The sequence below is a fragment of the Anser brachyrhynchus genome (assembly GCF_964034855.1).
Source record: "Anser brachyrhynchus genome assembly, chromosome: 26".
Taxonomy (NCBI): Eukaryota; Metazoa; Chordata; class Aves; order Anseriformes; family Anatidae; genus Anser; species Anser brachyrhynchus.
The window spans coordinates 6,061,089-6,074,015 of record NC_137719.1 but is presented as its reverse complement, the minus strand read 5'-3'; the positions used below and the strand labels follow the sequence as shown (position 1 = coordinate 6,074,015).

Here is a 12,927-nt window from a genome sequence, read left to right as displayed (position 1 = left end):
CTCTGGTCATTAACTACAGGATAGGTTTGAGCCCTGGATTTACTACACAGTGCTCCAAGGCCTGACTTGGCTTTTGGAGGATGTTGTAGCAGTCTAACCAGTGTTTCCTCACACGCAGCATATGCCCCGTACACGACACACACCTCATTTCTCAATTCTGCTATCACCAGGGAACAGCAGTGCACCTCTGGGTATGACACAGGGTTTATTTTTAAAAAGAGATTCTCAGCTGCAGAGACCTGCAAGCTTTCAGCCAACGTATAAATCAGCGTGCTAAGAAATGAAAGCAAGTTTATGCTTTTTGGAAATGTTTATTATTGCGACAGCTCAAAAATGAAATCTTGTGTTTGTGAGAAAAATACGGTTGAAGTTGTTTCTGCATTGATAAAATTAACCCACATTCCTACTTTCCTCTTAATTTTTTAATAAGCTGCTTCATTCACGGCATGATGTCACTACCTATTCACATCTTCATCAAAAACATTAATAAAATATTCATGTGTATTTTTGTTTACCAAAATGTCTTTTATGGGGATTAAATATTTCTAAAATCAGCTCACTTGTGTTTTCACCAAGCAATATATTAAAAAAAAAAAACAAAACATAATTTGTGTTGGTGAAACTTAAAGAATTTTAACAGCAATTACTTGGTTTTTTGAAAACTGTTTTTGAGGGGAAAAAGCAAGTCTTTCCAGTTGCAGTTTGTTTATTTTACTTTTTCCCCCCTACAACTTTCTTCTGTTTGCTCACTGCTGAACACTATGTGTCCCTGATATCATCTGAACACCGTAAAAACAAATATAAATGAACATGTTAAATGGCGATTGCTGAGCGATCTAGCCTATCATCCTAAAATGGCCGTTTAGGGCAAATTCCTTGAAACTCGTGGATGCAATTCTTTTCCTTTCAAAGGTCTTGTCTACAGGGTACATCGCGAAAAGTTGAGACAAACGGAGCCAAGGTATGAAGCTAATGAGCATACATCAAAGCCCTGTGGTTAGATGAAACTGCAGCAAGCTACAGACGTGTTATTCTGAGGCAGAGCAGCCACATGGGGGTTTAATAGCCTTGAACTTCTGTTTGTAACCTCATACAATTAGTTACTCCTCACGGCTCCCCACACCGACAAGCCCTAAGCGTACTTCGGAGCCTCTGGGTTGCACGGGGTGCTGCCGTACAGCCGAGCTGCTGCCACGCTGCTTCAGTTCCCGGGGGCTGCTCGAGGCACTGGGGGTGCCCAGGGTAGCGCCCTGCCGTCAGCAGCCTCGGGCCCCCCAACCGACCCATCCTGCCGCTGCAGCACGGCCCGGGGCGGCTCCTGTCCCTTTCGGAGCAGTTCTGGTGACACAGCTACCGCAGATGGATGATGATGCAAACGAGACCAGAGGGAGACTGAACAGCTAATTTTCTGGGCTTTCTACAAAGTGCATCTGTTCCACCACGCTCTTTGCTGATTTTAGTGAGAAGGACTGGGAAAGTTTTCCTACAGAAATTGCAATTGCTCGTGTTATGCATTATTTTGATTAGCTGTGAGGCCACAATAACAGAACAAGGGAGCAAACCAAGCCCCCTTCCTCCTCCAAGCAAAGCGATGTACGCAAGCAGCCCGTGCTTACAAGCACAGATTGGCCTTTGTTACCAACTGCTTCCTGAAAACCTAGGGAGAAATCACACCTTTTCGGACTGACAGGTGACACGGTGATCAATAAGGGCAAAGAAAACAATCCGAGATCATTGTTCGTGTTGTTGTTACACGATTTTGGCAAACAAAAGAAAGCCGCCGCTGTCCGCAGTGAGTGACGCTGGCGCTGTCTCACGTTAATCGATACCACCCTGCACATCCCCTGCTCTTCCCAGGAACCCGCCGGCCCTCTGCGGGAAGCTGCTGACGACTGGAAGGGGACACAGGGAAGACATCGGTGAAGAATCAGGCACGTGGGACTTGAATTCATCTGCAAGCAGGTGTTAAGTGAATCCCTCCAAAAGGACAAGATTCATTCTCTTGCTGGCTTTAGGATGAATTAGCATGAATTCATAATCCATAAATCCTGGTGGCAGCAGAACAGCATCCCTCCTGTTGTTATTTATTTTGAGATTTTCACTGGGGCAATAGCTTTACGTTTGACATTTATATAGGTCACAGTGAGCTAATAGCCATCTGCCATCTGGGGACTTTTATAATGAACATTGCAGAAGACTATGAAACAATCTCTGGCATTTCCGATTCGAACATAAGCTGAAATAGGGTTGATCTTTACAATATGCTCTGCTGTCTCTCTTCAGGTTTGCATTAGTCATTTGCCTGGCCTTGCTACACACACACACACGCTTGCACATATGGGAAGTAGTGGGCTTCAGCATTTCGTACTATCAGTTAATCACCACTCACATGAAAAAACGAGACACGTTACCTTGCGTTGCTGTAAAAGGCCCCCACTCACCTGAAAATTCTTAACACATTTCAGAAATATTGATGACTCCTCCCCTGCAGTGAAAGTGTGGGAGACTCAGCTACAGCGCTGGCTTAAAGAAGCGATGTGAAATCGCTTAAACAGCGATGTGAAATCACTCCCGCAATATCACAGTCATCCCTTAGCATAAACTCACCGCTCTGTTTACCCAAAACACACACCAGGCTGCAGGATGAAACATCAGAACATGCAGAGAGCCCCCAGGAAAGCTGCCACAGACGCAGGAGCTGAGACACAGTAGATGACACAGCTTCATCTCACCCTCGGGTCACGGCAGCTGCCCTCGCTCAAGCCCAACTCTTTTATCAGTCACCCGAGGCCTTCGGCCAAACGCGCCCTGGCTGAAACCAGGCCCCTCTGCAGGGGAGGCTGGGGCAGGGTGGGTCATGCCCTCACCTCTACGAGCAGCAGAGACCTGCAGTGAAAAATCCCCGTGGGGGGCTTTTAGTGCTATGAAATATCTGCAGCGTCACCCCTGGATCATCTGTGCCTACACTAAAAGTGCTGTGGATGCAGCAGCTGCAGGTAACAGGGAGCGATCGGACTCTGTTGTGTCCCCAGCTGGCGTGAGAGGGCCCAGGAGCATCCCCTACAGCTCCCCGCCGCCTCCTGCCCCCTCGCTGGGAGGATGCCTACAGGAACGTGTTATTTCCTAGCACCTGGGTGCACTGTCATCAGCTCTTGCAGATGGGGAATTGATGGAGGAAAAGATTAAATGACCCACCGAATGGTATAAGCCACCTACAAGAGTTGTGAGTGAACCCAGGTGTCCTGAATTTCAGGTCAGGACTTTAATGGCAATGCCGCCCCTTCTCCCAGTACCTACGTGCTGTTTATTTTATGACACAAATCTGTGAAAGGACTGGATGTGCTCAGATGGATGAGAATATCCCATCTCGATTAGTCACTCTCCAAAAAGCCTCCTAGGGGGCCAGGCCTCCTTAATGCTGCATGTTCCTCCTCAGTTCCCCAAGCCTCAGCAGGCCTCGGGGTAATAAATTACATTTGTCTCTGCCTTAGCAGCAGCAGCCTGGCCGAATGCTCCTTTCCATGACTCAACTCATGATGAAATGCCTATTTCCTGGTGCTGAGATCTGTGAAAATTGGTCTTTTCAGCCTCCTTCCTGAGGGACGTGCCTCGGTGAAGCGGCTGGGGGCATCTTTGATCAGATGTGCCTTTCTCCCCTCCTCTTGCCCCCGATGCAGACGCCTGGTCCTGGGGTGTCACTTGTTTGTATTATGTCTTGTAAAGATGACACACGGCGCGTTTGAAATCTAATCCCCTCTCACGGGGCTGTGGGGACGGGAAGTCAGGGAGATGCCTTAACGCTGACCAGGTTTTGACCTGGTCCTTCGAGGACTCAGGTTACACGAAACGCTGGGCTGACTCCGATAAGCGTAAATGTTTGGGGCTGCAACTTCTGCAAAGTTCAGCAGGTGACAGCTTACGCAACCGAACGCTCAGCTGCTGCTTGCTAACGCTGAATCGCGGGGGGACGGAGAGGTTGGAGGGTGTCCCGGGAGGGCACCTGCCCCACTCCCACCGCCACCCCAGCAGTCCCCCATTCCCAGCAGCGCGCTCTGGCTCTCCACCCAGGCACAGAGGGCAGCCGTGGTGCAGTACAGCAGCCTTTTGTGGACTGCGAGACTTCAGCTGCCTACACGTGCTCCAGCATGACTTCCTGAAGCCTTGCATCCCCTTTCACTGGCCTCAGTCTCACAGAGTCACTTTGCACAGATGCTGCTGCAAACAGGCATGGCTTTGCCTGTGCCGCTGCCTCCCTCTCAAAGGCATCATTGCCAGCTCTGGTCCGAGGGACAGCACAGCTCCATCCCAATGGAAGGCGTAAAAAGATAAATGCTGTAACAACCTCAGCTCTACTTCTTCCACCACATGCACGTTCCCTCCGCAACAACACAGAATATGCAAGAGCATACAGTCAAGGCTGTGCTGTTAACCAGTGCTCATTTGTCTCAGCACCCCTGGTAATACATAACCGTGCTCAGCCTGTGGAGCACTCCGTGTATTGTTATTAATGTCCACGTCATAACTGCTTCCATAGGATTTCCATTACAGCCAAGGATCATCGTGTGAAGAAGGTGCCAGGAGCTCAGCCTGGTTTCCCCAGCAGGGCCAAGACCCAGCTCCCTCTTTAAATTACAAAGCAAGAGGGAGAGAGCAAATTTTCACAGTTTTCACAGTCTTGCTCCATACCCAACCTGCAGCACCACAGAAGCCCGTTTTGCTCAGTCTCTGTGCCCTGTCCTGCTCAGCTCCCTCTGCCAACACCTGAGAACCTGCCCTGTCCCCATCTCTGTGCTCTGCACTCCCTTCAAGCACCGACTCTTGCGATCTGATGTCAATCACAGCTGTCTTAATGTGCTAAATTTCTAAATCCACACTTGTGCTTACTTAATATGCTTCTTTGATCAGTGTAATACAAGCAAAACCAAGAAAAATGAGCCTTACCTCCCCTCCCCTCTCCTGAAGCAAGCCTCACAAGGCCTCAGGCTTGTAAAACCAACACAATTTCGATCTTTAATTTTATTTCTTTTATTTTCAGGCTGTTAGGTGCTGGTTCTGATTAGGGACATTCTAAGCAGATAAAGTTATTTTAAATAAAAAACATGTTGAGCTTTAGGAGAAAGTTTTAAAAAACAAACACAAAAACAAAAACAAAAAACCACATAACTCAATTAGAAAGAAATGTCTTTTCAATGCAAGTTAGTGCCCCCAGTATTGTGGACAAGGCTGCCAAGTGACTTGGGAAGCAACCTTTCTTTTTCGTTACATTACTCTGATCAGAAAGACTTCATTTGTAGGTAGAGAGAATGGACTTGACTGCTGGATCCAAGAGGACGAGGACTCCAGACATTTTCAGGAAATGTCATTTCAGAAGCATATTCAGAGACAACTTCTTTGGTTTTGTGAGGCTCAGAAGTAAACGAGATTTCACCTAGACAAAGACAAAGTCACTAGCTGGGTTTCAGTGGAGGGGGCCTGAGCATGCCCTTTATACCCCCGTAAAGCCAAGCTGCTGCACCAGCAACCAGCAGCGGGACAGCTCTGCAGCCACCCCCGTCCCCGAGGCTCACAGTTTGCCACGCTGTGCTGCTGAACAGACAGCCTGGTGTTTGCAGCGGAGCTGCTTTGGACTGCTGCTGCTGCTGCAGATGAAATCAAATATGGCCCCGTGGCTGGATTTACACTGATCTGACTAAAAATATCATCATGCCTTCAGAGCGTGGGTCTGCCAAACCTGACCCTGCTAGCACAGCTCCCTGACCGGTGTAAACAGGCTGCTCCAGAACAGCGCCACTTTCAGACAAGCTGCCTGGATTTACTGCTCAGAAATACGTGCTGCACACACGAGGCTTTGGGGTACCGCACAGCGTCTGGGGAAAACTCAGGACCACCATTTAATCCTATTCAATCTGGCCGTGAAATCTGCGAGTCCCAGCATCCTGACCACACTTCCCCATTCCAAGCAGCTCCTGCCTGCTCCTGTGACTCTGGGTGGCAGAACCCAATCTTTATTTTCATCTGGATGTCATTCTTGATTTTTACCTCTTTGGATGCATGCACCCTCTTCCTATCACTGCAGATCCTACAACCTCAAGGTCCTTCACCGTTCAGTGCCAAAATCATGCCAGAGCTCAGCTCTCAGTTCCTCAGGAAGGAATCACCGGGACCTTTCACAAGTCAGGGTTCAGATTAAGTGAAGAAGCAGGGAAATAAAAGCCAGAGCAGGCTCTTGCAGAAAAACAGCTCACATATTCTCCCTTTTATTACTGTTTTTACCATGGTTAAAGACAGACAGTGAAATGGCTGTGTTAGGCCTACGACTAAACACTCAAAGGCGAGATAAGATGAGAATACCTTAAGGTTATCTTTTTAGGACTGGAAAGCCTGATCTCAGAAAAAAGGTCTCGAACCAGATTTAGGGAGGAGATGAGTACACTTATCCCAGACAGGAATTAATCCCTTTTAAGTGACTAGTTCTGTTGTGGTAACAGCTATTAGAGTATTATTGCTGTGGGACGAAGCTCTTCCCCAGACCAGGGCTCCCCTGTGCCAACAGCCCAGGGTGGAACAAGACAAGGCCCCTATCGCAAAGGACTCACAAGCCAAAGGCAGCTCTGAAATTTGCCGCTAGCCACAGCCTTAGAAAACTGCCTCTGGCACAACAAGTTTCAAAGTCTTTTTTTCACTCCAAATTTTGCAGTATAACATGATTTAATTAAGCAGTTGCTAGACAGATAACGTGACATCTTCAAGGGGTTTTCCCCAAGTGCTTGGGAGTTTTCTTCATGACTCTTTGATGTAAATACAGAAACTTTGGTGAACATCAGGGGACTTTGAATCACCTCTTTTTCATTTCCCAAGCTATGATTCTCTTGTAACTAACGTTTTCCCTAGTCATGGCATGTAGGTAAGGAAGGCCGGTAACCGTGGGGTGGAAGCACACCACCCTGCAGCCCTCAGCGTTACTCCTCCTGGACCAGGACCTCATTACACCGAGTGCTGAACAAGCGCTGGGAAGCCAAATTGCCCCCGAGTGCTGATCAGAAAGTGCAGCAGACCAGTGCAGTTGCATGCACTTCAAAATGCTAATTTCTTTTCCCAATATGTGAGTTACTTTTATGACATCAGCGTTTTATAGCTGGAAAGCTAGGGGTTTCTCTCCAGCACGGGGAAGGTCAGCATCCTGCGCAGCCAACGTGGGCTCCTCTTGCTGGCGTGCCAAGCCAGGGCCCCGGATAGCCAAAGGCAGGTGCTCAGCTTTCAGCACGGACCTGGCCCCTTTCCAGTGCTTCCAGGTGGCCACCCCTAAAAGTGAAGGCATCTCAACACAAATCGCTTTGAAATTCTTTTAGCAGGACTGGCAAATCCCTCTAATTCTGCCTTTGCCACAGTCGTCGCGTACACGTGGGGAATTTGCAGGACCAGTGAATGCATTCCGCTTTGAGAGGGGGCGCGGGCCCCACGCTGCCACGAGTGCTATTGTACCTCTCCTGGCAGTTGCTGCATTACTATGACAGCTGCAAACCCCGATGAGTGAATAACCTAATCGAGCCATTAAAGGAAACAGAAGCCCTCTGCCCTGTTTGATTTCTCTCTGTAATGATGTAAAGTGCACTTTAATGGAGTCAAAGTGGTCCTGGGCCATTCTTGTTAAGGCCATTTGATGCAGTGCTATTGAGTCCCACTGCTAGCGTTCATTACCTCCCTTCAGCTCTCTCCCCTGCTGCATTGTAGTTCAGACTTCCCAGCACAGTTTCTTTGCTGCTACAGCCCCTTGCCTGCATTTTGTCTACATAAATTAGACCTTGTGCAGCATATTGGCCTGTCAGGGGACTAGGAAGAAACTGTATATTGTTTCTGGCATTCCCGGGCCCTTCTGCCCCTGACATCTGCTGTGTTTGTGACAGGGAATACATTCCTGACTCATTATCCGGGCAAGCGGAATCCCTCCCTGACAGCACCATTAATCAGAATCAAGCAGTCCGGCAAATAAAAAAAGAGAGAGAGAGGGAGAAGAAGAAGAAAAAGAAAGAGAGCAAAGAAAAGAGACAGTTTCTAACTTTCACTTTTGTGTCATTCCAGTGTCTGGACAAGTAGCAATCTATCTTTCTGAGTGACAGCTCTGATGGATGGCATTATTTATGCTTTTGTGTATTAAAAGACAGTTCTGGCACCGGCTTGTCACTCTACCAGAGATTTGAAAAAAAAGTTGAAATTTAATTTGAAGGAAAAGAGGGCAAAGATCACAGGATCCTGGCTAGGGAGTGTTGTCTGGGAGGGACAGAGACTGCAGTGGGAGGGAGTAACTGGAAGAGGGGCAGATGTGGTGTTTAAATAGGTAACTGCCCTTACAGGTATAGAGCTTTCTGTTTTTCCCTGCGTATCTGTATTAGTATCTCCCTGGGTTGGAGAGGTCTGTTTGTTGACACAGATAGGTTTGACGTTCCTTGGAGGGATGCACCGTTTAGGGTGAGATGGGCATATGCTTAATTTTCTGTACATAATTTGTGTGTGTTTGTGTATACAAACATTATTATATATGCACATACATATGTGACAAAATGTGTGTATATAACAGGGTGTCTTTACATGCACATGTACTTACACAAATTAATTCTAAATATACATTTTTTTGCTCTAGCATACACAAAACACATACCTAAACATCCACACGCACATGAAGACAGTCACATGGATACATCCCAAGATGAACAAAATTTCTTCCTTTCAAAAAAATGTTTCCTTACTACACTGTTTGTAAGCAAATTTAAGTACAAACAAAGAGCAGTATTCTTTAAATCTGAAGCATCTTTAAATATTTAAAGTTTGGGGGAAAAAATTGCATTTCACTTCACCTGGAAAATGAAGTTTGACTATTAGTCTAGCTTTATGTCGTTTTCTTTATATTCATCCACACACTGGCTAGCTGACTGTGGAATGCAGAAGTCCTGGTATGAAGATTTAGATGCCCACACTTCCATTCGTACCATCTACTGCCTAAAGAAATGACTGGTATTTGCATATGAAGTGCCAGGCTGGGAGCAGGCTCATACTGACCCATTTATAAAGTCAGAATTGCAGGGAGTGTAAATCTGTATCTTTGTTTAACTGTGCTGATTTATGTGCTGGCAATTGAACCCATAGGTATTTATACAGCATGTACCACACCGTATATAAATACTAGAACATGGTCAGAGTATGTTTCCGTGAGGATATTATATATAGTGGTCCAAGAGGAAATAAGCAGGCCATGTTCATTTCAAGAGCAAGCAGGTATATCTTTCTGAAGACTGTGCATTATGTGTACTTGTGCCAGCAGTGAATTTGGCCCTACACATATTTATGTTTCTGCAGCCCTGGTGATAGGAAGAGCCTCCCAGGATCTGCTGTTTCATCTGCAGAGTGAACAGTGCAGACTTACCCGGTCCGAAGACCACAGTTAAATTATTAAAGCACATTATAGGAGTAAGACATTCCAAATTTAGGTGCCAACATAGAAGCAGAAATCTTACCTGGAAAAACTGGATTGGATCACGGACAGGATTACGTGTCTCTTTCTTCATCCCCTTCTGCTGCATCCTGGGACTGAACAGAGCGAACTGCCTCTAGTCCTTTGTGCTGCCTCCAGCCAGGGATGGAGATGTGCAGAGGTGCCAGTGCCATGTGAGGATGCGTCCACCTGAGTATAGAATTGAAGAGAGCCATTTGGTCATAGGTGGAGCAAAGGTGCCAGCCTCTGCCTGCAAAACCATTCCCTTACCGTAAATGTCTATTCAGCTGGCTGCGAGCTGTACTTGTGATGCTGCGCACAGGTTTCTAAGTGCACAGGGGTTTGGGTTTATGGGTCAGATACACAGAAGTGATGGCACGTAGCTCCCTACAGTGTAACAACATGCGATGTTTCAATATATGGTATTTCCAAAACTGACTGACACCTGGTTCTGACCTGAGAAAACATGAAATAACTAGAAACGTAGTTATCATTTATAACTTCTGCTTTCAGATGACCCATCTCTTGGCTATTTTGACAAACATCTGCTTTGGAACCCATTAGCCAACATACAGCATTTGCTTTTAATTAATACAAATTTGTTTCATCCCCGAGTCTCAGTAGGTTTCACTTCCCCTCTCCTAGACTATTGGCATCAGCAGCCGTGGCCCTACCCCACCTAGCAAATCCTGACAACAACCACTCTGGAGACCCTAGATCCAGGGCAAAATCCCAAGCACTTCAAAAACTGCCAAAGTTCTTCGCTAAATCCAGGGCTGGTGTTGACTTGCAGGCCCAGCTGCATTGTTACTATCATCATCCTGGGCTCTCTTTCCTTCCTGAGGATAGCGCATCTCCTCTTCCCATCCACAGGGACTTTTCAGCTCTGCCTCGTTACACCACTCAGCTGGAACACCGTATTTTCAGCATATTGACTGAGCACTACGCTCAGATGGACAGACAGCGAAACTGTTAGGAGCATTTGAAAACCCACCGGCCCAGGATCCTACCACCGGTGTTCTGATCGAGATGGAGGTCACTACAAGGCCTAGGACTTTGCTCTTACTTCATCTGAAAAAGATCCCCAAAGGGATGACATCACAGCTATCCCAGGCAATGAGCTGTCCTTCCAGGGTGTGAAGTGTGGAATAAACCTATTCTTTCAAGATCCAGAGCTTAAATTTCAAAGATCTGTGCATAATTCCCTCAGGCTCCTCTCAAACACCAGCCAGTGTTTTGAGAAGGAGCTGATCATTTTTCTGCTCTCCGTCTCAGTCTGGGAGAGATGGGGGATTGGCTTCTTTTAACGTTGATGCCGTTCAACTGAAACTGGCTGGCAGGTAGGGCAAGCTGCAGTCAGGGGATAAATATGTGCAGAGGTTTCTCTCTACTGGCTTCCAGAAGCATAATTTGGGCCGGTCAGTAACTGCTCCAGAAGGAAACACACCAATAATCATTCATTATAGCCAGGCACAGAAGAAGACAAGGGGAGTCCATTGTATTTTCAGTCTTACTGAATCTATCTTCTTGAAATTGTGCCGTGCAATAAATACATCCAAGGCTGTACCTCAGCTGGGGTAAGTGGTGTAAATTTTCATAGCTCCAGTGAAGACAATTTATACCCACTGAAGATCTGCCCCTTGATCTCCAAAGCCAAAGGAACATAAGCTCTTGCGTTTTAAGTGTGCTGGTTGGAATGTTTAATTCTATTCTGTCGTCTGTCAGAACAGCAGGCAGAGGAAGGAATGTATTGGTGTCATATGGAAACCATGGTTTGATGACGGACAAAATTAAATCCTTGCATTTGGACATAAACCACGGTAACACAAAATATGCAGCAAGTCAGGCTTGGTTTTCAATACTGAAAACACAAGGCCCCACTTGGCAGGCTGAGGAAGGGATATTAGTCAGATTCAGACATGGTTTTCTTTGTTTTATTGAAGGATAAATAATTATGTGTTGAGATATTCCAGACTTATGTTAACACAGTTGTGTGTGAACCGCAGCAGAGGATGCTGTGAGAATGGGAAGGACTGAAGGTCCTTTAACCAACAAAGTGCCTGAAAATCCTGGAAAAGTTTTGGGGTTCACTTCTGGAAAACAGTCCCAAAGTTTCCTCAAAATATATCTGACACACTAATCTTCATAAATTAAAACTTCCAAACGTTTGCTTACTTGATATTCTCAGGGTAGAAGGTTAACGCACTGATTCAGTACACACCACGTCTCCCCATAGTGTTTGTCTGTTACATTCCTGCTACTGCTGCCGCCGGGGACGCACCGAGCAGCTGGCTGAGCCCTCGGCTTCCACTCCTCTGCGCTCTGCAGCTGATCGCACGCCCAGGGGCTCTGGGAACGGAGGGATTACCACACTTGCAGCAGAAAGGCAGCTCTTCTCCCCTTTTAATGCCTTTTACCAGCCGAAATCCAGAGATCGCTTCATGGATGCTTAAGAGAAAATCTAGCAAATAGGTGCATGCCTCTCAAGCAAGCGGCAGTGGCTAGCTCTGGGTCAGACAAGGAGATTTTGCAAAAGTTTCATTATGACTTGGTAGCATTTCTTATTCAGTTGAAACAAATGTTTGTGCAGAACAACAGATAAAAATACCTTTAATTTCCAACAACGATTCTATTTCTGAGTGAAAGAATTCTGACATGGATTTATTTAATCAGAGAAGCCGTGGGTGCCCAATCCTTGGAAGTGTTCAAAACCAGGTTAGATGGAGCTTTGGGCAAACTGGTCTAGTGGGAGGCATCCCTGCCCTAGATGACATTTAAGGTCCCTTCCAGCCCAGCCCATTCTATGATTCTGTGAGTATTGAGCATACCCAAACTTGCTGAACAGCTCCAAGTGATGCTCAGTAAATGACTGCTCTGCCTCATGCTCGTGGTTTGTTCCATGATCTCCCAAGGGCAGCTGCTGCTTTTTGTTTTAAAAGAAACCCCAATGCAACAATTGCTTACAGCAGAGGATCAAAGGTATTTCAACCCTGCCCCATTGCCATGCTCCTGTTTTTATTTATATTGTAATATCCTGAAGGCAGAGACCCTATTTTTGTCCAGGCTAATAACCGTAATAGTTAGCAGAGCAGCTTCGGTCAGGTGCTCTGATTGTTCCCAGAGGCATGGGCAGCGTCAAAGCATGTAGCTGCCACAGAGGACACAGCTCACCCTGTGCAGACAGCCAGCACGAGGCCTGTGCACCCAAGAAGTGGGGCAGATAGCCTTGTTGGCAATACCAGGAAACAAGCAGGCTTCATGAAGTTCCGGAGCCACCCCTGCGGTGCACAGGCCTGATGCTGCTCCACCTGAGTGGCTCCATCTTCACCCACTGCCGTCTATAAACCAACGGTCCTTCTCTTCCTTTCCCAGGAGCCCCACCCCAGCAGGCATTTCCCAAAGTTATTTCTGGTCTTTTGTGCAGTGATACGTGCATTTCT

The 12,927-nt window shown here is 46.8% G+C and overlaps 1 protein-coding gene across 1 annotated transcript in view; it reads right to left on the bottom strand.

The window, feature by feature from the left end:
- The window catches only part of KCNU1 (potassium calcium-activated channel subfamily U member 1), a 193,476-nt gene that overhangs the window by 109,583 nt on the left and 70,966 nt on the right, over positions 1–12,927 (bottom strand). Inside the window, exon 29 of the mRNA XM_080568382.1 lies at positions 9,510–9,676. The gene's annotated coding sequence lies outside the window, so the exon portion shown is untranslated. The remainder of the gene's footprint in view (positions 1–9,509; positions 9,677–12,927) is intronic.